The sequence below is a fragment of the Anabrus simplex genome, chromosome 6 (assembly GCF_040414725.1).
Source record: "Anabrus simplex isolate iqAnaSimp1 chromosome 6, ASM4041472v1, whole genome shotgun sequence".
Lineage (NCBI taxonomy): Eukaryota > Metazoa > Arthropoda > Insecta > Orthoptera > Tettigoniidae > Anabrus > Anabrus simplex.
The window spans coordinates 236,002,614-236,028,316 of NC_090270.1; the positions used below are offsets into that span (position 1 = coordinate 236,002,614).

Sequence of the window (25,703 nt, forward strand, 5' to 3'; positions counted from 1 at the left end):
TAGTTCATTAGGCGACCACTCAAAGTTGTCTCCAAAATTTGGGAGTGTTGCATTTTCTGCCAATATAGAAGAAATAGGTTAATGAAAAATCATCGCATTTACAAGCAAATACATGTATTAGGGTATATATCAAATTAGTGTGCAGAGAATTGGTGTACTTATCGTAGGTCCAGAAATAAAAGAACGGTCATAAATCTAATGTGGAATTTTAAATGGAACAGAGTAATACCTACTATTTTGTTTGTTTAATTCGTCCAACATGTATAGTTTTTGTAGTATTCAGGGTTATGTTTGATATGTGTGTGTTAACAAGAGAAATTAAATTTGTTGAAAATATTTTCTTCTGCTTTTAACATTTGTCGTAGTTAAATGCATCGTAGTTTTCTCCGTTCTGTTATGCCTATAAGTTAGTCCTAGAATTTATTTATTCATACCGCAAATGCACTGCAGCCCTGGGAGGCTGGATGTTATGTTACAGGAACGGAGGGATGTGCGGGCAATCCTTGCATGGTCCAAAGGGCATTTGTTCACCCATCGGTTTGTATTCTTTTTTTTTTTTTTTTAATTTATATTTTTTTGTTTTTTGTTTTCAAGATGAGGTGGCATTTGACTCTTGGCCAAAAAGGTCCCATACTTTCCAGTAACATGGCGTATGGTCCTATATGGCTGTAGCCCAATGTGGGTCATTTGTCATTGTTGCGGTATGGTTCCAGTACAGGCTCATGAAACAGTGGGAAGTAAAGGCTTCTATTATCCATAACCTTCACATTTATATGATAGAGTGGTTAGCTCTATATCTAGGACCTTTGCTCCCATGAATAACCTCTTACAGAGTGAATCCCAAGGCCATGTACCTCTCCAGAAGTAGAGGCCTTGTTTCTAAACTTCTTAATTCCTGACTGAGGACCAAACCCATGTCCTTCCATGGGAACCAAGCACACTTTTATTACCTTGATCAGGCTGCTCTTTCTTAATACTCTAGACAGACAGACAGACAGACAGACAGACAGACAGACTATACCCATAATGAGACTCAGTCTCAGGGGATCAGGAGAATATTTAAAAAAAAAAACCAGGGTGCAGGTGCATAGAGGATATAATAAAATTGAGAAAAATAGAATAAAATTCAAAAATGACTATTTATTCATCATTGCCTCTAGTAGGAGCTTTTAAGCTTGGGATGATCTTAGAATCACTATGAGAAAAGTTTTAGCCAAATTATTTAACCGGCTGTGAGCTTGCATCCGGGAGATAGTAGGTTCGAATCCCACTATCGGCAGCCCTGAAGATGGTTTTCCGTGGTTTCCCATTTTCACACCAGGCAAATGCTGGGGCTGTACCTTAATTAAGGCCACGGCCGCTTCCTTCCAACTCCTAGGCCTTTCCTATCCCATCGTCGCCATAAGACCTATCTGTGTCGGTGCGACGTAAAGCCCCTAGCAAAAAAAAAAAAAAAAATTATTTAACAATCACATGGTAAGTTCTGTTTCATTTTCACTGATCACTTCACAGAAAACACCACAATGAGAGTTAAGTAAAAAAGAAATTCATGTGCATTCTACAAGGCTAGTCCATCAATAATGATCAAAAGTGTGGAATGAAATATCATTATAAAAGAAGAAAAGTAATGTCACTCGGTGCTAATTTGATATAACTAGAAAGACTAAAAATTAGAAAGTGGCTGTAAAAGACATTACACTAACATACTCCAGCTGTGCCTTAATTTCCAAAGCCACTCCATTACCACATCTTTACATTCCTTTAAGAATTTGAACATCTCTGAATCTAGACTGAAATCATTTATACCTGGACTGCGATCAGTGTACGGCATTGCGAGTACGGCATATATCGAGAACCCCGTTATACCGACCATGTTTTGCTGTCCCCACAAGATTCCTATATTAAACTTACTGTGTATTAGCCTTCGGTCAGAGCAAGAGCCCTATCACTGACGCATCCGTTATTACGAGCGATTAAGTGCGCGTGATTTTTCCGTTACTGATATTTATGAATCCCAGCGATTATGTTGCATGCAATCGATTATCTTCGACATCATTTCCTCGCTATGTCCACTAGCGAGTTCTCTCATCGACATTCAAAGACGATGTCAGAGTCGATTAGTAATGCCCGTCGACTGCTGTTCCATAAAGAAAATTTGAATTGAAAGAGAACATATTTTCATAATAAATGCGTAAATAACGTGTCTGATAACATTAAAAATACAGGCTGACAAAACGATCGTTTAATTTTAATGATAAATACTGCAATTAAGTACAAATGGGATACACCTCGAGATATGGCTGAGTGCATAATTGATTTCAAAGGTTAGTTTATATTTTCTTGTGTCTGGTTAAATTACAGAAAGGTTATTATCATGTAAATTTATAGCGAGAAGGTTGTCATTTCTCTACTGGCGCTTGAAGTATGTTTTCATCATATGTATAGTATGGTTAAGTTAGGATAGGTGATGCTGTTTGAATAAGGAAACTGAAGCATTTGCCAAAAAATGTCATGTCGCATGCACACACAAAATTCGTTGAAAATAAACGACCGCCTCTTTATTGTACATCACCAGCAGTCACAACCCCCGTGGTGTAGGGGTGTACTATTTTTGTTTGATGTATTTACAGTTTAAAGTCTATATGTCAGGAAGGAACGTAACTGGGCTTAGCCTGTGTACCTTCATATTACCGAATAAATAAATAAATAAATAAATAAATAAATGACTGCCAATTATGCTTGCCATCATGTTATCCTTAGCTGACTTCTTTGCTAGTAAGTTCCTTCAATTTCTCCTTAATTCCACAGCCATTTCTAACTCTATTTCTTTCCAGTCTGCACTTCCTCCTTAGTCTCTTTATTACCCCCTGTGGGTGGGGGATGCAGACAAAGAATACACCCCTGGTATCCCCTGCCTGTCGTAAGAGGTGACTAAAAGGGGCAACCTTGGCGCGGACATGGATTGCAGCTTGGTAACATGCGTTGGACCCCCTGTGGATGGGAGGGGCTGAATACATTCACAGGTAATCCCTGCCTGTCGCTGAAGGTGACTAAAAGGGTCATGTGGCCATCGGTCCCCTCTTTTTTATTTTTTTTATTTTTGAGGGTTAGTTGTAGACCAAATCAAAATTCTTGATGTGCGTGCTGTTCAGAGATGGGCCTCTTACATGTGCAACTACGCCCAAAAGCCCACTCGTGACTGCTGAATAATCCTATAGGTAGGAGCGCCATATACCCGCCTGACAACACAGGTCCCCGCACAGCCGAATGCCAGAAGGACGTATTATTATTAATTGTTTTTTATTTTTTTCTCTATATTTATTACTCTGTACATGCTATGGGGTACATGCTATTGCGGGTGATTCGAGGAATGGAGTCCTAGTGTCCATTGCCTCAGTCATTCTGTATTAGGTATCATCCAACATTGGACCCTGGGCGACAAGGTGGGTATTGCCTTGGCTGCTTGGTTTGGCTACAGAGGCTCCTGATCAGAGTGGGTGGCATTTGGGAAGGATGATTTTGGGCATGGCTTCGAAACGTCTTCAGCCTGCCCAAGGTGGTCCCCCACCAAAGTCTTTACCTTTTGATTCCTTGAGTGGTTCAACCCCCTGGGAACAAGCGCAGTATGAAGCATTGGGATCCAGCTTCCCTAGGTTTCTGGTTGCTACCAGAACTGATGGGTGTGACTTCAAGCTGGTAAAGTCTATTTTGTTTAGTAGGCACATAGAATGTATCTACAGCAAACTGGGAGATCTGAAGAAGATGCACAACGGTAGTTTGTTGCTAAAGACGCGCACTGCCATGTAAGCTGATCGGTTGCTCAAGTGTGACCGCTTTGGTGATATTCCCGTCAAAGTGGAGGAGCATAATGCCTTGAATCTGGTTCGTGGATTTATCTTCCACCGCAATATCATCTTGAATACTGACAATGAGTTGATGGAAGACATGAAGCACCATGGCATGACACACGTCTGGCGCATTATGCACAAAGTCAATGGCGAGGTCTTTGCCATGGGTGCGTTCATTATCTCCTTCAAATTGTCAGTGTTACAGGAAAAAGTCAAGGTAACAACCTATCGCTGCGATGTGAAGCCGTACATAACACCTCCCATGTACTGCTATGAATTCCAGAGGTTCGGGCACATGGAATCTTGTTGCTTGAATCAGTCTGTATGTGGTACGTGTGGCAGAGGAGCTCACAGCGCAGATCAGTGCACAACTCCTTACAGGTGCACTAACTGCCCTGGTCTTCATTCGTCCCTTGATGAGAAGAAGATCTAGGAGATCAAGACCCTGAATGGTCTTTCCTACCTGGAAGTGTGCCATAAGTTTAGTTCTATGAACGACACTCCAAGACGTTAGACTACACAAAGTTAGTACAGAGTCTTCCAGGTTCGTCATTTATATAATCTGAACCTGTTGCGATAGCTGCACCCAAGGCGGCTGTTGCTCCTGCAAGCAAAGCCACAAAAAGTAAAAGTTTGAAGGGGGGGGACCACCCCATCTTCGACCACAAATAAGTCTGTGCTGTAACTATTCCAAACTTTTGAAAATATGAAATGAATAAACGGTGACTAAAATAAGTGTAAATACCAAGACTGGGCGCCACCTGAAAAACAATTACAGGAATATATAACTATGTAGAGCAATGAGCAACTCCCTCTCCCAAGGCGATGGTCATCTGGCTGACGAAGCTCCAGACTTACTTTATAACCTTACCTGTTTACCTCTGAAATTAGATTTAGGTAGCATGCCAAGTTCATCCATACTTTACTGATAAAAGATTCACTGCAAGTTTCCTTCCTTCCATGACTTTACTCCCAAAATAAATAAATAAATATATAAATTACCTCAATAATCATCACTTGATGAGACCAACACCTGTTCACCGTTTACAAAGGGCAAATATACAGACCACTAAAAACCACATACAAAAATAAATCATTTGACGAGACCAACTCGTGTTTGCCTCTTACAAGGTCTAATTACAAACGTCTACAAACCACCAACATCAAGAAAGAAACATCACTTTACGAGACCAACTCGTGTTTGCCATTTACAAGGCAAATTACAAACCACTAAAAACACCAATTTAAAAAAAAGTCACTTAACGAGACCAACTCGTGTTTGCCGCTTATAAAGGCAAATTACAAACATCTTCAAACCACCATAAAATTATTTTCACTATTTACATTTATTATACCTTCTGGTAAGAGTCGCACTGCACTCTACTGTTGCAGAAGAAAAGCCTAATCTGGTAAAGAAAAGTACGACGACTTTCTCTACGTATGGATGCAACCTTCTTTATGAAGAGCATCCCTAACCTTATCTACACACTTCTTCATCGATGTCTTGGATCCTTACCGATTGCTGCACCGGTTAGTGTCATGCCTCACGTTTCTCCCACCGAAACAGTACGCTCGGCCGACGATGAATTACTTTATGAAGAAATTGAGAGTTGTTCAAGCTGAACAATAGAAGATCGCATTGGAAACTGCGCAAAATATGTAGCTCCCGCACACCGGTCTGAATGAGACACACAGAATCAGCATCAGAATCAGAATTAGAATCAGTCAGAATCAGCATAAGAATGACTTGCCGCACACGCGTACATGCTTATATAGGCTTGCTACACGTGGTTATAGCGTCCAGAAAAGTTTACTGGTAGCAACGTTCTCACAGGCACATCTTCACGCGTCACTCAGTCAACCCAACCTCGCTTAAAACAAAGCCCTCGTATTGGCTATCGTGCGTCAGATGTAACATCAAACGTCCACTCATGTACATCCACATTGATCCACTCCAATTCTTCAGCCTATACTACCTGCCATATCCTGTGTTTCCAAGCCACTTTGTTGCAACACATTCAACAGACTCCAATCGTCCTTCCCGATATAGTCGCAGTTTTCCCGGTTGCACAATCCTTACGGCTAGGCCATATTTACAGACTCTTACCCAAACGGAAATTTATACAAAATATAATATGCACATATGCAATATTCCATAACTACACATTCTTCTTATAATATTATGTTTTTACATTCTAAATAAACAAAATTACATGATTTTAACATTACAAACTATATACGAAAATTTCCTAACCAAAAAATTCGGGGATCATGCATACTTACGGTTACAATACCTACCCTTGATTTGTAAAGATTATATACAATACATCTGAGCAAATCACAGTCTTTTCAGTTCAGAAGTGTGCACAGCCTGCCAAATTCACTCAAGATATAAAGAAAATTCACACATTCTTCTTACCATGCACAGAACATCTGAACCTTATATACTTCACCTTGCATACCTCTTAAGATTGTAAATATTGTGTGTACCATTCATGTCACCTTTGTTACTCAACAGGTGATAAGCACACTTGCCAACTTTCTTACCTACTGTGTAAGGTCCCTGATACAATTTAAAAAACTTATGAATTTCTTTGTTGTCTGCAGATGAAATGTGTGGAACCTTTAGTAACACCTCCTCCCCTACTTCAAAACTATCTCCATGATGCCTCCCCTGCTGCATCATCCTCCTATCATCTGCCTTCCTTAAATTCTGCCTCGCTAAATCAATTATTATTATTATTTATTTATTTAGCTTATGGCTACTACATAACTCTACATACAAATATTCAAAAAAATAACAAACAATGTAACACCTTAAACAATCAACCAATCTCTAAAACAGTTCATAAACTTAAATCCAAGCTGTCCAACCATTGTACAACCCCGTCAGAAGCACACACAAACTCCTTCAGCTGACCGGAGTATGACCTCCTAGGACATTCGGTGACAATATGACGGATGGTCTGATTCTTCTCACCACAGACGCACTCAGGAGAGGAGCGCATACCCCACATATGTAACAATGACCCACATCGTCCATGATTGGTACGGACTCTGTTGAAAAGAACCCAAGTTCTTCTGGGGAGATTAAAACCAGGTGGTGGGTGTTGGCGAATAAAGAGGGTCTGGCATAGATATCAAGGATAATTTAATAAAAAAAACACCTTTCAATACTTTCCACGTTTAATGTGGTTATTATCTACATGATTTTATGTAGACTTATTTGGTCAGGTACATGTTTCACCCATTATTTTGGGCATCTTCAGCCTGTAAACAACCTTTAGGTCAAGGTTTGGGACCTTTTGAACCAATATAAACATACCAATATATACACTATATACAATATATACATTATATACAATACATACAAACATAAGTTAATACAGTCAAGTTTTTTGGTCCTAATCTATCTAATATGAAAAATGTCCAAAACTAAAATGGATCTTCTTTTTGGTAAAGAGGATTGCATATCGGGGTTTATGTGACCCCTATATCATATTAAGTTCTTGACGTACCGTGTCTGGTGACAGGATCTGTCGTCAACAATAAGTGGAGATTTGAACTGATTGTTGCTTGTAGGTTGGTCAAGATTGAAAATATAAATTTAAATTAAATGTGTTTTAACTTGGCAGTTCTATTCTGGTTAACTTAAAATGTTCAAAAATAAAAATAAAATGAAACGGATCTTCTTTTCTAAATCATAAGTCTTGAGAAAGGGTGATATTAAAACTGGGGCTTATTTGACCCACGATTTTCATTTTCATGTTCTTGACGTAACTAATATTTAAATGTATTGTCATGCACAAGTGGAGATTTAAAAGCCGATTGTTGTAGGTAGACTGGTCAAGAAACGTTGTGAATGAAACTGTTAGTGTCTTGACTTTGGGTCTCATGTAACGTCAAGGAATTGACAAGAGTACAATATTAAGCTGTTTCATAGTTTTAGGCTGCTGCTTAATTGAGAAGAAACTCCTAGACACTTGATACAGTCTTGTATGAAAATTGTTCCCGTTGATGTGTTGTTTGGTCTTTGGGAGGGATCTTAAGAATATCTGTAATGAAGTAGAAAAATAATTTTGAATTAAAAATTTAGAGCACGCGTTGTGATAAAATGTATTAAATTAACACCTCTTAACTGTAAAATGACTTACTTGTTCAGTTAATACTAGATGGACCTGTCTGTTCCGGCAAAGCCTGTCTTATCACCATTTCTACTCCTGGTGTTGTACTGGTGCGGTAATGGAGGGGCGGGGCATGGAGGGAGAGTGGGGGTAGGCTGGTCTATGGGCGTGTGTGCTGTTGCTGGAGGGGAGTTTCTAGAAGCAATATGGGCGGGTTTAACTTTTGGCATGGTGGATGAAGCATTTGAGTGTGGAGATTTAAATAATTGAGGGATTTTGTTTTGATCTGAATTCACAATATTAATTAATCTAGGTGTTAATTCGTACAAAGGATTTTTAATTTCATTGACGTCGTTGAGATTTTTATTTTTATTGTAGGTTTGGTCTAAAAAGATGTGTAGGTTTTCCAGTTCATTCATTAATTTCCCTTTACCTATGCTTCTAATGATGGTAAGATCTTTCTCTATGGATGTAAAGTGATGGCCCGTTTCTCTCATATGCTGGCTCATCGCTGAGTACTTATTGTGTTTTTGAGTGTTATAATGTTCCAGATATCTCGTGTTAAAGCTCCAGCCAGTCTGTCCGATATAAGAAAAATCACATTGTGTACATGTTAGTTTATATATGCCGGACCTTGAATAATGGTTGCTATTGTGATTGACCTTGTTGTGGTTAAAAAACATGTTTCGATTGGTGTTAACTGTCCTGAAGGCTATATTGATATTGTGCTTCTTTAAAGTATTTGCGATCTGATGGACGGCTGGGTTGTTATATGTAAATGTGGTGAAACTAGTTTTTTTAGGTTTTTCTGGGACGAGGTTAGTGGACAATTTAATTCTGATTTTATTAATCAAACGGTTGACCATATCTATTTTAAACCCGTTGAGTTGAGCAAGATTCCTTATGTACTTCAGTTCAGTTTTTAAATTGTTGGGAGAAAGAGGAATTTTTAAAGCTCTATAAATTAAATTATAGAAAGAGGCTTGTTTTTGGGACTTGGGGTGTAGGGATGAATTCATAATAGTTAAGGGAGAGTGTGTAGGTTTCCTGTATATTCGAAAATCGAAGGTATTATGTCCGCGTGTAATAGTTAAGTCCAAAAAGTTTAATGAGTTCCTAACCTCATCCTCTTTAGTAAACTTAACATTGGGGTCAATTTTGTTTAGGGACTCCAAGATCTCGTCACTATTAGTGACATTTTTGTCAAAAATTATGAAAGTATCGTCTACAAATCTCAGCCATAAACATACGCCTTTTATTTGTGTTATAATTTTTGTGTGTTCTATTGTGTCCATATAAATGTCTGCTAAGATGCCAGAAAGAGGGTCGCCCATCGCTAAGCCTTTTTGTTGGTAAAACTTTCCATTGAAAGAGAAAAAGTTGTTGCTTAAGACAAAATTTAATATCTTCATGAATTCTTCAATTTCCATCTTACTAAGGCCGCTGTGTTTATTGATATTATCACTGATGATTCTTACAGTTTCTTTGGCAGGGATGTTTGGGTACATATTTACGACGTCATAGGAGCACATTGAGTGATTGGGTCGCAGCTTAAACTTGTTTAAAATTTCGCAAAAAGTGAATGAATTTTTTAAAGGATGTTTATTATTGAATACGTAATGTTTTTTTTAGAAAGCCGTGAATGAAGTTTGATACTTTATAGGTGGGGCTGTTTCTACAGTTTATGATAGGGCGTATTGGAATGTCCTTCTTATGAATCTTTGGTAAGGCTCTGGCTGTCGGAATACTAGGGTTCATGTTAAAAAGTTTTTGTTGTTCTTGTTCATTGAAAAGAAAGTTAGAACTTCTTATTAGAGTTTTAGATTTCGCTGAATTCTCGTGGTTGGATCTTTGTTGACTATTGTGTATATTTTGTCCTTAAAAAAGTCTTCTGTTTTTTGAATGTATGTGTTTTGATCTAGGAGAACTGTGGATCCTCCTTTGTCTGCTTTTGTGACAATAATGTTGTCGTCTATTTTATTTTTTACGTTCTGGATCAATTTTTTGTGGTCGAAATTTGAATATGCGTTTATTTCTTCCGCTAGTTTTGGTAGTTTCTTTTTCACCTCAAATCTGGTATCATTTTGTGTTTCTAAAGAGAGTTTAGAAATGTTAGCCTCGATCTCAGCTACTGTGTTGATAATATCCGTTTCTTTTTTCTTGCTAGGCCAGTTATGTTTTAAGCCTTTATTCAAGATCCCCATTTCTTCTTCAGAGAACTGTACGTCTGTCAAATTAACTACTGTGGGTGTATTGTTCTGTGAGGGAGCTGCTTTTTGCGTGTCTGAAGTACGTTTTGGTAACCGTGATTGGGATGCTTTTAACTGAGATAGTTTCTTGTCGAGAGTAACTTGCTTCCTATCCAATAAAGCAATCAATTTATTGTCCACATGTAGTTGGAAAGAGTTCCATTCTAACGGATGTAAAGCCTGAGCTAACGCTAAATGAACTCTATATAACTGCAGATTTAAAAGTGACTTCTTTTTATATGACGCTTTAATTTCATTTCTTAACCAAATGTCGTTGACCTTGTTTTGAACTCTAATCAAACTTTGGTTAGATAAGTTTTTTCGCTGTGTAGGCTTCAAAAATTTTGGGATCAATTTTAGTTCTAGACACTGTTTTAGAAAGGCTATGTCTTTAGTTAGTTTACAAATCTTGACCTTAAGGTTGAAGTACCTATTTAAACGGTATTTTGCCTGGTTGGCTACCAAATTACAAGTAACAACTCTCATACGGAACAATAATGAGAGTTGTTACTTGTAACTTGTAAAGAGGGTCTACCATTCATCTGGAGCTGAGTTGGTCCACTCCAACTGCCATTCATCAGAACCATTAAAGTTCCTATTGATGGGTTCCCTTGCAGTCTGAATGGGCGGAGATCTTGACTTCAGACGTCCATACCTAACAACCATGTCTTCATGAATGGGAAGACTTGGGTTCATTGTTATCTTCCTGAACTCGCGAATTAGGTTATTTTGTCTGTGAATCCTTGGAGGTGTTATGTGACTCAAGACTGGCAACCAGAAAAGGGGAGTAGATCTGACTGCGCCGCTGACAATGCGCATCGTCTGATTCAGAACAACATCAATATTCTTAACATAAGGGCTATTCAGCCAAACAGAAGAACAATACTCGGCTGTAGAGTATACCAGTCCCAGTGCTGACGACCTAAGAGTGGATGCTGATGCTACCCATGTAGAACCTGCAAGTTTCTGAATGGTATTGTTCCTGGTCTTTAGTTTAGCAGCAGTATTCATTAAATGTTTCCTGAAGGATAGTGTCCGATCAAGAGTTACTTCAAGGTACTTGGGGTTAGAATTGTGTGGTAGGGGAGAGTTGTCGAGGGAAACATTCAAAGTAATGTTTGCCTGCTTGTTATTAAGGTGAAAGAGACAGGTTTCCGTTTTGCTGGTGCTAGGTATCAAACACCACTTATCAAAGTACTCGCTCAAAATGACAAGGTCTCTGTTCAGAATTGCTTCTATTTCATTCACATTGGATTGCTGAGTAACTATTGCTAGGTCATCTGCGTAAGCGAATTGGCGTGATGTAGTATGGAGTATATCGGCAATGTACATATTAAACAGCAATGGAGAGAGCACAGATCCTTGAGGGAGACCATTGTTGAGCTTTTTAACTTTACTATGTTTGTTATCCATAACTACCTGGATCAATCTATCTGACAGCATGTTGTTTATGAGTTGTGACAATACTCTGCATCCAACAAGTTTAAAAAACTTATACACAACTCCCTCTCTCCAAACTGTATGATAAGCGGCTGTAAGGTCTATGAACACTGCACCTTTGAAGATACCGCTTCTGCTGAGGATAGATCTACCATGGTTGCCAATCTCACACAAAAACTCTCTTCCCATTCTTTCACACACAACTTACACAGACTTTCATTCGGAACACATATACATTTCACAATCAAAACATTCCTCCTGTTCCGAAAACACACCACAATCGCAAATCTCGCATCAATACTCTTCAACACTTCATTGAAATCATTCGTACGATCTTCAGCATCAGATATTCCACTCAACATATGTTTGAATCGACCTCCTGTTCTCTCATTCACAATGTCACTCTCACTTTCATTGAATTTTCTCCAAATAGCAAAAAGCTTTCCAACACAATTACTCCTCATAAAATCTTCAAACCCTGAATCCCCATAATATTCACAACCACTCTTATGATTCTCACTATGCACAAAATGTGACCTAACCTCCACGTCACAAAGACTTTCACCCACAACATCAACAGTTTTCATCCACTCATCCTTATCGGACATACCAACTTCAATCACCTCAATCTCATTCACACAACCCTTCTCACACTTTCCTTCACTCACACTCTCTCTCTTCCTGAAATCACTACTATCACTGACCTCGAGATCCCAAACATTACTACTGAATTCTCCCATAATTCCTACATCTTTCATATCTTTCATCGCTGTTCCCACTTGCACATCATTCGTGCCATCAACACTGCTGCTCTTGACCCTCTTAACGGAAGTTTTATTAATCTCAAAATCATCACTACTCTGACACATTATCGACATAACATTAATCTCCTCAATTACACCAACCTCTACAACATGATATGTCTTCCTCAGACTCCTCCTCCACAAAATAATCTTCATCACCTTTACAACTAACTTCCTTTTCAATTTCTACAACTTCCCGAAGAGCATCAATTACCACAATGTTATCACCATCAATTTTAGCACATAGTAGGTCCTCCGACAAATCCTCCTCCTTTTCTTCACACCCCTTGCCCCCAAAATCTATCGGATCATCACCTTCCCTCCCTACATTATCAATTGCTTTCTCCACACTACTACCCCAATCATTAGCTGCCGTGCAATGCTTATCAATTAAATTACTTACCTCCTCCCCTACATTACTAATTTTATCACTTAATTCCTTCCCCTGATTACTAATTTGACTACTCAAATTATTCCCTTGATCAATCAATTTGGCCAACTGCTCCAATACTAACTTCATAAACTCATTATTATCCCCCATGTTACTTTGATTTTGCTCACTAACTTCCCCTTCACCCCAGCATTACAGTTCCATACACTTTTTCCATAGACATATTATCACTCTGAAGTCCGCCTCCGTAGCGTAACGGTTAGTGTTATTAGCTGCCGTCCTCGGGGGCCTGGGTTCGATTCCCGGTACTGCCAGAAATTTAAGAATGGCAGGAGGGCTGGTATGTGGTTGAAATGGTACATGCAGCTCACCTCCAATGGGGGTGTGCCTGAAAAGAGCTGCACCACCTCGGGATGAGGACACGAGTTTATTTTACTTTATCACTCTGAAAACTACTTTCATCAAACTTTGTGTGCTTGTGTCAAAGCTGCTCTCCTCATTATTAACTGACATACTTCCTTTATGCACTTTTCTCCTTCTCAAATTCATTACACTACTATTACTCTTACTATTATTCATATTCCACTGATAAAACACAGAACTCAAAACATGACAACACCGATACACAACTCCTAACACAAGCTCACTAAAACACTGGACCAAATGTGCCTATCGAGGTCATATAGCAAGTCTGGATATTATTCTGCCCCATGTTGGGCGCCAATTGTAACTATTGCAAACTTTTGAAAATATGAAATGAATAAACGGTGACTAAAATAAGTGTAAATACCAAGACTGGGCACCACCTGTAAATCAATTACAGGAATATATAACTATGTAGAGCAATGAGTAACTCCCTCTCCCAAGGCGATGGTCATCAGGCTGACGAAGCTCCAGACTTACTTTATAACCTTACCTGTTTACCTCTGAAATTAGATTTGGGTAGCATGCCAGGTTCATCCATACTCTACTGATAAAAGATTCACTGCAAGTTTCCTTCCTTCCATGACTTTACTCCCAAAATAAATAAAAATATATATAAATTACCTCAATAATCATCACTTGATGAGACCAACACCTGTTCGCCGTTTACAAAGGGCAAATATACAGACCACTAAAAACCACATACAAAAATAAATCATTTGACGAGACCAACTCGTATTTGCCGCTTACAAGGTCTAATTACAAACGTCTACAAACCACCAACATCAAGAAAGAAACATCACTTTACGAGACCAACTCGTGTTTGCCGTTTACAAGGCAAATTACAAACCACTAAAAACACCAATTTAAAAAAAATCACTTAACGAGACCAACTCGTGTTTGCCGCTTATAAAGGCAAATTACAAACATCTTCAAACCACCATAAAATTATTTTCACTATTTACATTTATTATACCTTCAGGTGAGAGTCACACTGAACTCTACTGTTGCAGAAGAAAAGCCTAATCTGGTAAAGAAAGTACGACGACTTTCTATATGTACGGATGCAACCTTCTTTATGAAGAGCATCCCTAACCTTATTTACACACTTCTTCATCGATGTCTTGGATCCTTACCGATTGCTGCACCGGTTAGTGTCACGCCTCACGTTTCTCCCATCGAAACAGCATGCTCGGCCGACGATGAATTACTTTATGAAGAAATTGAGAGTTGTTCAAGCTGAACAATAGAAGATTGCATTGGAAACTGCGCAAAATATGTAGCTCCCGCACACCGGTCTGAATGAGACACACAGAATCAGCATCAGAATCAGAATTATAATCAGCCAGAATCAGCATAAGAATGACTTGCCGCACACGCGTACATGCTTATATAGGCTTGCTACACGTGGTTATACCTTCCAGAAAAGTTTACTGGTAGCAACGCTCTCACCGGCACATCTTCACGCGTCACTCAGTCAACCCAACCTCGCTTAAAACAAAGCCCTCGTATTGGCTATTGTGCGTCAGATGTAACATCGAACGTCCACTCACGTACATCCACATTGATCCACTCCAATTCTTCAGCCTATACTACCTGCCATATCCTGTGTTTCCAAGCCACTTTGTTGCAACACATTCAACAGACTCCAATCGTCCTTCCCGATATAGTCGCAGTTTTCCCGGTTGCACAATCCTTATGGCTAGGCCATATTTACAGACTCTTACCCAAACGGAAATTTATACAAAATATAATGATGCACATATGCAATATTCCCTAACTACACATTCTTCTTATAATATTATGTTTTTACATTCTAAATAAACAAAATTACATGTTTTTAACATTACAAACTATATACGAAAATTTCCTAACCTAAAAATTCAGGGATCATACATACGTACGGTTACAGAGCCAGCTGGGACTCCTAAGCTGGCTCAGCAGAGGGGGAAGGCCAAGTCTTCCCCCACAAGGAGATCAATGAAAGCTACTCCCACTCCAGCAAAGGAAAATAAGGTGGAGAAGCAGAGCGCCCTTACCAATGCTCCCACACTTCTCCTGCAAAGGGGAAATCATGCCCTCTATCTGGAAGGTATGAATCAGTGCCAGCAGGCATGCCTGCTCGTGAACCTGCGCGTACCTCTTGTAGGATGAAATCCCGCCCCCAAGGTAAATCGAATTTCTGGGCGTCAGTCCCACCGTCCACTGATTATGGGATGGACGTCGAGCTGTCATCTACATCTGCAGATGTAGATGTTGATATTGTTTCGGTTTAGATGTATTCACAAAGGCGCATACTAAATGCTGCCACTTGTGCACACTAATTTATTTACAACTATTTACATATTACACATCAATTAACCACCATTTTGAACAACTGCCTGTCACGAAGAATCAAAATCTAAGACTGCCATCTTGAAACAGCTGACTGATACTTTAGCATGTTGGCTTAAGCACAACACAAGTTCACAAAAACTAATCCTGTTAAACAAGAACTCAACTCCACCTTCGAGACTGTCTCTTTATATAGGTTACCTGGCCAGTCTTCTAGAAGGATGTTACACACCACCTTTTCTCATAAATTCTATAGTGCCTAATACATAGCTGCAATGTAAGGAAGGTTCTACATAGTGCTCATGGTATCTAACATTATTCTGGATATAACGTGTGTTGCACAATACTATAGTGGATTACACATCATATATACAGGTTATAATAAATTATATACTGTTAATTATGTGTTCTTACATTAACTAAACTCATATTAATATATACATACAATACATATTTCATGACATAACCTCACAAATAATACTATCGTCCAACTATGTAAATAATAATACTCATAAGTGGATGTAAACACTTCATAGCCATACCTTACAAGTAATAATAATAATAATAATAATAATAATAATAATAATAATAATAATAATAATAATAATAATAGTTCAAGCTTGATATTGGCATTATTTACCCATGGGTTATATAACATTGTTTTCAAGTTAAATCAGTCTATTACACTTGCATCAATATCCCCCCTATAAACAATTTTGACAGTTCATCACACTCATCGACTTTGCCTTGGACGTAGATTTCTCTCTTCTTCAACGTCGCTGGATGTGCTCTCCTTCTCTTCACCGAATCATGCCATGTTGGTGTCAGGGTTGCCTTGCTGCCAGCCTCTATCTCGATGAAAGTTGATGCGTTCTCCTCATGACCAGACTGAGCTGTGTCATTAGTAGCCTCTCCTCCAGGTGGACCCGTGGTAATACTAGGCTTACTCTGTATGTGCAGCGGTTGGGTGACTCACCGCAACTCCGATGTATTGAACTTGACAGGAGATTGGTGTTTGGTGAGCTGATCCCATGGCCCAGCTTCTTATCCACCACGATGGCACCAACCCACTTAAGTGCAAGACCTGCGTGAAAACTTCCAATCATATTACTGACTGGGTGGTTACGTCGCAGTACTTGTTGGCCTGATAGTAAGATCTGGGTCTCTTTGACATATTGCACCTTGGCCTGGGTAAGGGATCTCTTCTCGGCCAAATTCTCCTTGATGTCGTGCTGCTGATTATGCTGCCACTCTTTTAGGGAAACAGCTGCATCATCTTGGCCAGAAGTGGGCAGTGGATGAATCTCCCAATACCCGGTGCCATATAGCTGTTGACCAAGGAACAGCTCCGCTAGGAAGTAGCCTATGATATGGTTGATGCGTCATCGCAGGGCAAAGAGTGACTGCGGTATCTGATGGTCCCAAAGTCAATGTTCTTTGTCTGGTGGATCCATAACATCCTTTTTAGCTCCTGGTTCTGTCGTTCCATCAGATTGGCCCTTGGGTTGTAGATAGAGGTGTTCCAGTGGTCCACACCCCATTATGTCATCATTTGCTGACACTTCCTTGACGTGAACTGTCTCCCGTTGTCTGACAGAATGCACCGTGGATAACCATGTGAAACTTGGTGGTGTGCCCCTTCGTGGCTTCTGGTATCGAAAAGGCCTCAGCCCATTTTGTGAAGTGGTCGGTGATTACTAGGAATCGTGTTTTACCCCGTGGTGTTCTAGGGTAAGAACCCATCAAGTCCAGGGCAAGGACCACCTAAGGGCGTTGCGGCCGTCTTCCTTGCTGACCAGAATCTGCCTTCCTGTTGCTTGCCTTGGTGCAAGCGCAGATGTAGCACCCCTTCACATAGTCCAGGATGTCTTTCCACATGTTGACCCAGAAGAATCGTTGTTGGATAGACTGGTATGTCTCTTCACCTCCTGGATGTCCAGCTTCAGTGCTGTTATGGAACTTCTCGAGGATGTCCATCATGTGCTGTCTGGGTATCACAACCACTGCAGGCACGTCAGAGAGGTGCGATCTCTACATTAAGAGTCCTCCGTCAACTCGGAAGTTCTTGTAGCACATCCTGAATTCCCTCGGGATGATTCGACTATTGATGTTCTGTCTCCTAATCCACTGCGTCGTGGCCCTACAGGGTTTGTCTTGTTCTTGTCACTGTTTGATTACTTCCAGATCAAGTTCCTTCTTGATGGTCATAAGGACAGGTTCTTTGGGCTCACTCTGGTGTTTTCGTGGGAACTCCCTCTTGACAATGATGCTCCTAGCTTCAGGTTCCATCATCGGGTGCCCAGATAAACTGTCTGCTCCTAGGTTCATCGATCCTGGGACGTGACATACATCGAAATAAAATTTTGTGATTAACAGAGCCCATCACATCCATTTAGATTTTGAGCCAGAGGCCGAGTTCAACCATTTCAGAAGGGTGTTATTGGTGTAAAGCTGGAACTTCCTTCTCTCCACGTAGCCTCTGAATTTGCCCATGGCCCACACCATGTCTAAGGCTTCCTTCTCGGCAGTGCAGTAGCATTGTTTGATGGGAGATAGCTTTCTGCTCACATACTCGATGATGTCCCTTCTGCTGTCACTCCTCTCCTGGAATAACACTGCTCCTAGGCTGGAGTCACTGGCATCCGTCTGCAGGCACATCTTCCATTGAGGGTCAGGATGACCTAGTTCAGGAGAGTTGCATATTGCAGCCTTAATGCCTTGGAATACTGCCTCTTCCTTGCTTGTCCATCAGAACGGGCAGTTGTTATGGAGTAGATTGTTGAGTGGTATGCCTTCTCTTCAAAGTATGGCATGAAGCTGCTATACCATCCATACAAACCAAGGAAATGATGCACTTGTTGCTTGGTCCTCGGGCATTCAGCTTCTTCGATAGCTCTGTTCTTCTCCGGTTGCCTTTCTAAGCCTTCAGATGTTAGGACATGGCCAAGATTCTCTACATGGGACTGCGTGAAGTGGCACTTCTCCAGTTGGCAAGTCAGCCCATGAATCTTCAGTCATTCCAGCACTTTTCTCAGATGTACAAGGTGTTCTTGAAAATTCTTGCTGTGAATTAAAATATCGTTGAGATACACTTGGCAGTAATCTCCAACATATCCTGACAATACCTTATCCATCAGTCATATGAAGGATGCAGGAGCATTCTTGAATCCAAAAGGCATTACTGTAAACTGGTACAATTCTCTCGGTGTCATGAAGGCGGTCAGTGGTCTAGAAATTTCCTCGACCTCCGCTTGCCAGTATCCAGTGCTGAGATCCAGTGTGCTGAAAATCCTAGACCCACTTACTTGTTTCAGCGAGTCTTTCAGGTCAGGCATGGGGTAGGCGTCACTAACGGTCTTCTCATTCAACCTACAGAAGTCCACACACAGTTGATACTCCCCATTCTTCTTTTTTTGGTAGGATGATAGGTGAAGCCCAACAGGATGTAGAGGGTTCGATGAGACCTTGCCCTTTCATCTCTTTCATCTTCTGAGTTACGAAGTTGCGCTTATCCGTGTTGATTGGATATTGATGTAGCTTGATGGGTGAGGAAGTGCTGCATTCAATGGTGAGTGTTACAGTGGTAGTCCATCCTATTTTATTGGTGATGACTTCAGGAAAGTCTTTTAAGGCACGTCTCAGCTCCGCTTCTTCGCTTGGTTGAATTAACTGGATATCTCCCAGGTCTACGTCGACTTCCGTCTCCTTGCAAATCTGGAGATTCCCATCGTGTCAGGTGAACCTCAGGCATCTGGCTTTTCCCAAAAAGACTTCATGACTGCATAGTCTAGGATTGCCTAAAATAGAAAGTAATGACCTAATATGATAGCAGGTATTAGGTTCTGAATCACTGCAATGTCAGTTATAATAGGCAAGTCCATGCATTTAGCAGTTAGGTTAGTCTGTCCTTGAATGGAATAGGTTTCCCGTTCACTGCTCCTACTACCCTTTTGAGATAGCGAGACTTCATGTGCGGTAATAATCTGGCAAGAGTCCGATTTACAAATTAGTGACTTGCTTGGCTGTCGAGTATGGCTAAAAATTTCTCATTGCCTATCCTCAAGATGATCACTGGGCAAGATTGGTCTGTTCTGCCCACAATCTAACCAATCCCTATCCTGCTTGTCCAGGGCTGCTTGTCTGTTTGGTCTTGAAGCCCCTTCCTGTTCCTGGACCCATCCCCCCTTAATCCAGAATGGGCCGGACCTAGTTTCTCTGACGTCAATCCTGGGCACTTGTTCTTCAGGTGTCCCATTCTTCCACACTAGTAGCACTTCCTACTTGCACTGGTCTCTTCCGTAGCTTTGCTCTTGTGTTTCTCCTCCAACTGGGTGATGGTTCTACGTAGATCATCAAAGGATCTCGGTTGTGATACTTTCACTAGGGGTCGAATCTTATTGTGGAGTAGCTCTGTGATGTCTCGTAAGATCTTGTTCTCGCTTCCTTCTGGGTGCAGATGCTTGAAGAGTTGGTAATTCTGTAGGATGAAGGTGCTAGCTCTCATGCCAGTGGGTTGTGCCTCAGTCAGTAGCTTCCTTTTCATGGAGCTCTTCATCCCTTCGGAATTAAACCTAGCGAGAATTCCCTCTTGAAGTCCGTCCAGTTTAAATTTAAGCCCTTCAAGTTATTCCACCAAGTAGTGGCTTACCCCTTTAAACGTTGTGTGATGAGTTGAACGAAGATGTTCTCTGGTAGATTAGTTCTTCCTAGTAGACTGACCAATCCCTCAATGAAGCTAGTTGGGTTCTCTTCCAGTCATCTGTGGAATTCTGGAAGGCTCTCTATGATCACCTTCAGGTCTAGGTGTGCTGTGATGCTGATTTGGTTTGAGGGGGTTAGAGGCATGGCGAGAGGTCCTGTTCGAGTCCATCTATCTTCTACTACGTGAAGGATGCTTTCTCTTATATTCTGCACATCTCCGTTGATAGTCAAAAACCGGTTTTCTAGCCTTCCTTCGACAGCAGAAATACGGCTCCCAAAATTTCCCTCAACGGCAGAGATATGGCTTTCAAAATTTCCCTCAACAGTAGAAATTCTCCCCTCAACCTGTTGCTTTATGCCATAAACTTGGATTTTCACCTCCTCCTTGAGGTTCAAGATGTCCCCTTCCAGCTGGTTTACCCTACTACCGATCTGTTCATCCTGTCCCAGTTTTGACCTGATATCCGATATCTGCTCTATTAATCGATTGATGATGTCGTTAATTTTGGATGACATTTTGTCATTTACAGTTGAAATTTTTGATTCTAAGCCCTGTTCTACTTTGTAAACCTGCATGTCATCATCATGAGTTGTGTAACCTACGGTTCGGCGCGTACATAAATAATAATAATAATAATATAGAAAAGAATAATGATAAAATAAGAATAATAATAGAAAGTAATATAAGAGGAATAATAAGAATGAGATAGGAAAATGACACAGTGGCGGAGAATTCATATAAACCAAAACAGGGAACACTTACAGGCCTAAAAATGACAACTAAGACAGGATGTGGAAGCTGCGGGAAGCCCTTATCAAGGTGTATGGAACGTATGACGTTATGGGGGAGAAAAGACTTACAAGAAACACCCTCTAGCTCAACTATATTAAAAATGACAAGAAAGTTTTCAAAATACAGTTCCACAACACGGAAACAAGACATACTTAAGTAACTTAACATAAAACTTGATTTAACAATGAAGGTGATGCTACATTAAAGGTATAGTTTAAAGCGAAAGTATTTAATGGATGAAAGAATTGAAAGTACGGCAATTGGAACCTAGGGTAAACTCGGACTCATCAAATTAAACTTTTAAGATGACATTAAGCGAAGAAATATTGTAACACAAAAGGAATTAAACTAAATGAAACGAAACCGGAAAACATTGAGAATAACATTGCAAAAACACTGAAATAACACTTACTTCGGAAAGGCAGGAGTTCCTGAGGGTAGCCCTCGAGCGCGAACGCTCGCGAGGGCAGTTGGATGGAAAATGACGCTGAGCTCACGCATCATTTTTCGAAGCCAGCCACAAGGCCGGAAATGGCCCGATTACAATCAACCAATAAGATCAAACTTACCCTAGATTCCTGGACCTTTTTGCCAATAGGAAATCTTGTGACCATATATGGTCATTTTACCATCGTTAGCAATTGCACAAGTTCTGGAACATTACGATTACAACACCAAAATTTCATCATAGGAAACCGCGCTTGCAGTACAGGTACAGGATGCTCCAAAATAAATCACCTTACAAATTTTACATCAGATTACATAAAAACTACATTTTAAAAAAAATCACTTCAAAACACTTTTGCATGTTGCAATGTTCATACAGTTCGATATTTCTTGCCGTTACATAAAATTCCAGTAGAGTCCAGAGTTGCAAAAAATTAAATCCTTCAGACAAATAAAAAAATTAAAATTTACATTTCCAAACACACTGTAGTTTCAGTTCTCCGTCCCACCAACCGGTGACAAGTTGTGTAACTCATTGCTGAGCGTCGTGACCCCATTGATTTCACACGAAATTCTTGATTAAGCAGCGTCAACTTTGGCGATGTTCAGCTCCTCTTAAAGCCTGCTGAAGAGTCAGACTGGTGGTATGTAGAACTAGATCAATCCAGCTGCTCAATGTCCTTCCTTGTGGTCTTCTGCTGACAACTTTGCCTTCCATGATACACTTCTCCAGATTTTCACTATCCCATCTTACAATATGTCCAAAGAATTGGACAATTCTCCTTATGACACGAGAAGAGTGACATTTGAAGATATTCAGTTCTTGAATAATAGATGCATTAGTTCTTCTTTCCGTCCAAAGTACATGGAGCATCCTTCTCCAACACCAGATCTGAAAGGTGTTGATACGGTACTTATCTCTTGCCTTGAGGGTCCAGGTCTCGGAACCATAAAGAAAGACAGAGAACACAATAGAGTCAACTAGTCTAATCTTTGTACTGTTTGTGATTGCTCTGCTCTGCCATATTTTTATGAGTCTGCTCATGGCAACGCACCCTAAGGTGATACGTCTCCTAATCTCCTTGTCAGAACTTCCAGTATCACAGATGGTCGCCCCAAGATATATAAAGTCATTTACCATTTCCAGATCCCTTAAATGACCTGTCAGCTGGATCTGTGCTGCTCTGTTAATTATCATTAGTTTGGACTTGTTCAGGTTGATCTCTAGCCCATATTCTAAACTTGCATCTTTTACCCTTGATAGTAATTCTGCAAGTTAAATCTTCACTGCTGGCAAGGAGAGTGGTGTCATCAGCAAAGTGCAGGTTACTGATTTTTCGTCCACCAATTGATATGCCTCCAGTCCAGTCATTGAGGGCTTTCTTCATCACATATTCAGCATAGATGTTATATAGAATAGGAGATAATATGCAGCCCTGTTGGGCACTCTGCTAAATACTTTATAGTTGCAATGTTGTTTGCATACAGACTTTTCAGTAATGATATTAGATGTTGTGGAATGCCAAATTCACCAAGAACCTGCCATAGTTTATTCCAGACAACACAATCAAAATCTTTCTTGTAGTCAAGGAAGCATATTAGCACAGGAACACAGAATTCACAAGATTTTTCAATTATTTGCCTCATATTAAAAACCTGTTCCTGTGTTCCTGCAACAAATCCTGCTTGCTCAATGGATATGTTAGGCATTATTTAAGATTTGAGACACTGGTTTATGATGTTCAATAAAACCTTACTTGCATGAGATATCAGAGCAATTGTATGATAGTTGGAACACTTCCTGACTGACCCTTTCTTGTGCAAGGGGATTAAGACAGAGCTTGTCTAATCTTTTGGCCATTCTCTCATCATCCATATCCTATTATACAATGAGTGCATCACGTACAAGCCTTCTTCACCCATTTCTTTAAGCATCTCTCCAGAAATACCATCCAGCCAAGGGGATTTGTTTATTTTCAAATGGTTAATGTTGTTCTTGACTTTGCTTTGTAGAATGGAAGGTTCCAATGCAGAAGGCCCTCCTGGTTGCTGGACTTCTACATCATCATTTCCCCCAGAGTACAGCTTTTCATAGTATTGTTTCCACCTCTCTAGCGCTTCTTTTCTATCTCCAATTAGGTGTCCATTCTCGTCTTCTATACACCATGTAGGATGCTAAAAGGTTTGTTTTATCACCTATTCAATACGTAAAAATTTTACAAATTAGGAATTTACTATTGATTCCACTTGAGACATGTTTCGCCCTTCATTGAGGGCATCATCAGTCAAATTATCACCTCAAGGCAAAAAATCAGGTACCTGGTTAGTAGTTGACATGCACAAATTAATACATATTATTAATACACATTACAAAATTAAGTATGAGAAACAGTTGTACAATAGTGATGGTTGAACATATAGGTTTATAGAATAAGAAGTCAGCATCAATGCGTAAAATTAAAACAGTAGAGTTTGGCAGTGGTGCTCTGGAGAACAGATGACGCAATCATAGGAAAATATAAAGTTTTAAAAATATTTACATTATAACAATCAAGGGAGAAAAGGTGTAGTGTTCGGCGTCAATGTTTGTAACCAAAAATTAATGTCAAAGGTTGGTAACTATACAGTATTTACACGGTCCAATTGAACAGTTGAGATAAAGTTTTAAAAATATTTACATTATAACATTCAGGGGAGAAAGGGTGTAGTGCTCAACGTCAATGTTTGTAATAAAAAATAATGTCAATGGTTGGTAACTATATAGTAATTACATTGTCTAATTGAACAGTTGAGAATTTTACAATTATATACATATTTACACAAGAGCAGCTTGGAGAGCAAGGATAAAAATATAAAATAAATAAAAAATTCTAGTACCAAGTGCGTCCTGATGTTTTAAAGGTTGGAAGAAGAAATTAGCATTGACATTTCAGAAATATGTAGAGAGGTTTATCTTAGTTAAGATCACCTGGGGTAGGGAAATATTTCATAGCCAAATGAGGTTTTATAGGCATCAAGCTGAACGTGGTCTGGTTGCAGCACCGAGATCGGTACGGAGACTGGTCAGTGTGTATGGAGATTCATGGGTATTCCGTGCGTTTGAATGGCAACAATGGTGACAGTTATTTGTGGGTAATTGCTAATTAGGAATATGTTGCAGGTTGAAACTTTCGCTTATTCTTTTAGTTGACTTCTGTAGCTTTGAATGTTATGTGAAGACATCGGTGTGAGATGCCGGTGAGACAAATTGATATTATTCCGTGGAATAAAGTATGGCGGACTTCGGGATGAAGTTATTGTTTTTTACTGGTCTGGTGAGATACAATAGAGTTGCTTGAGTTGTGAACTGCGCTGGAGAGATTAGAATGTATACGGCAACTGCAGAGTCAGAGCGTTGTAGCTGGGGTGAGGCATCTTCTCATTCTGACTGCGAAGAGGAGCCGTAGTGGCACGCCATATTCGTGCCGATGTGCGCTGGGTTCTGGCGTGTTGTTGAAAGTTTTATTGTATGAAGTGAAAGTTATCTGTAATTGAGATGTTAATAGTATTAGTTGATGTGTAAGAAAGGTTTATGGTAAGTAATGAAGAGTGAATGTTATGTTACATACCTGATGTGTCGCTGAGAGGTAATTGTTGATGAGTATTGGTGGACTATGAAGGAGGCTCAGTCGGTAATACGCACATGTGGTTAGCAATGGCGGCGGGAGGGGTGGAGAGCTTTGGGGGGGGAGGGGCACGGGCGGAGTCATGCGCAGAGGTGAGCTGTCAGAATGGAGGAAGGTAGAGTGGAGGGGCGAGCTTGTTGTGTATTGGGAGTGCTGGTTGATGTAGTGTTGGTTTATAAAAAGAGGGGGGGGGGATATATGGACTCGAAAGTTACGCGGATAGTATTGATGCCTTTTTGTTAATGCAATGAATGTTATTTGCTTGTTTTGGGTGTTGTTGTGTTTTTGAAGGTCGAGTGGTTTTTATTTCTTGTGTTGTATCGGTGGGGTCGTGGTTGGGGGGAGGTGCTTGGGTGGGAGTATGTGTGGGAGAATTGGTGGGAAAGGTGGAGGTGGGGGTAGGGGTGTAATTGTCGACGTGCTGGGTGAGTTAGTTAATGTGGTATTGAAGATTTTAGACAAGTTGTTGCCTTGAAAATTTATTT

At 40.1% G+C, this 25,703-nt stretch overlaps 1 protein-coding gene and 1 long non-coding RNA gene across 11 annotated transcripts in view; one reads left to right on the plus strand and one right to left on the minus strand.

Annotated features, from left to right (window-relative positions):
* LOC136876381 (uncharacterized) overlaps window positions 1-15,313 on the minus strand; it is a 131,106-nt gene extending 115,793 nt beyond the window's left edge. For both annotated transcript variants that reach the window (XR_010860585.2, XR_010860586.2), the window contains exon 1: window positions 15,179-15,313. This is a non-coding gene — a long non-coding RNA (uncharacterized lncRNA). The remainder of the gene's footprint in view (window positions 1-15,178) is intronic.
* The window catches only part of LOC136876380 (ionotropic receptor 75a), a 370,517-nt gene that overhangs the window by 202,867 nt on the left and 141,947 nt on the right, over window positions 1-25,703 (plus strand). The gene's annotated exons all lie outside the window — the stretch shown is intronic.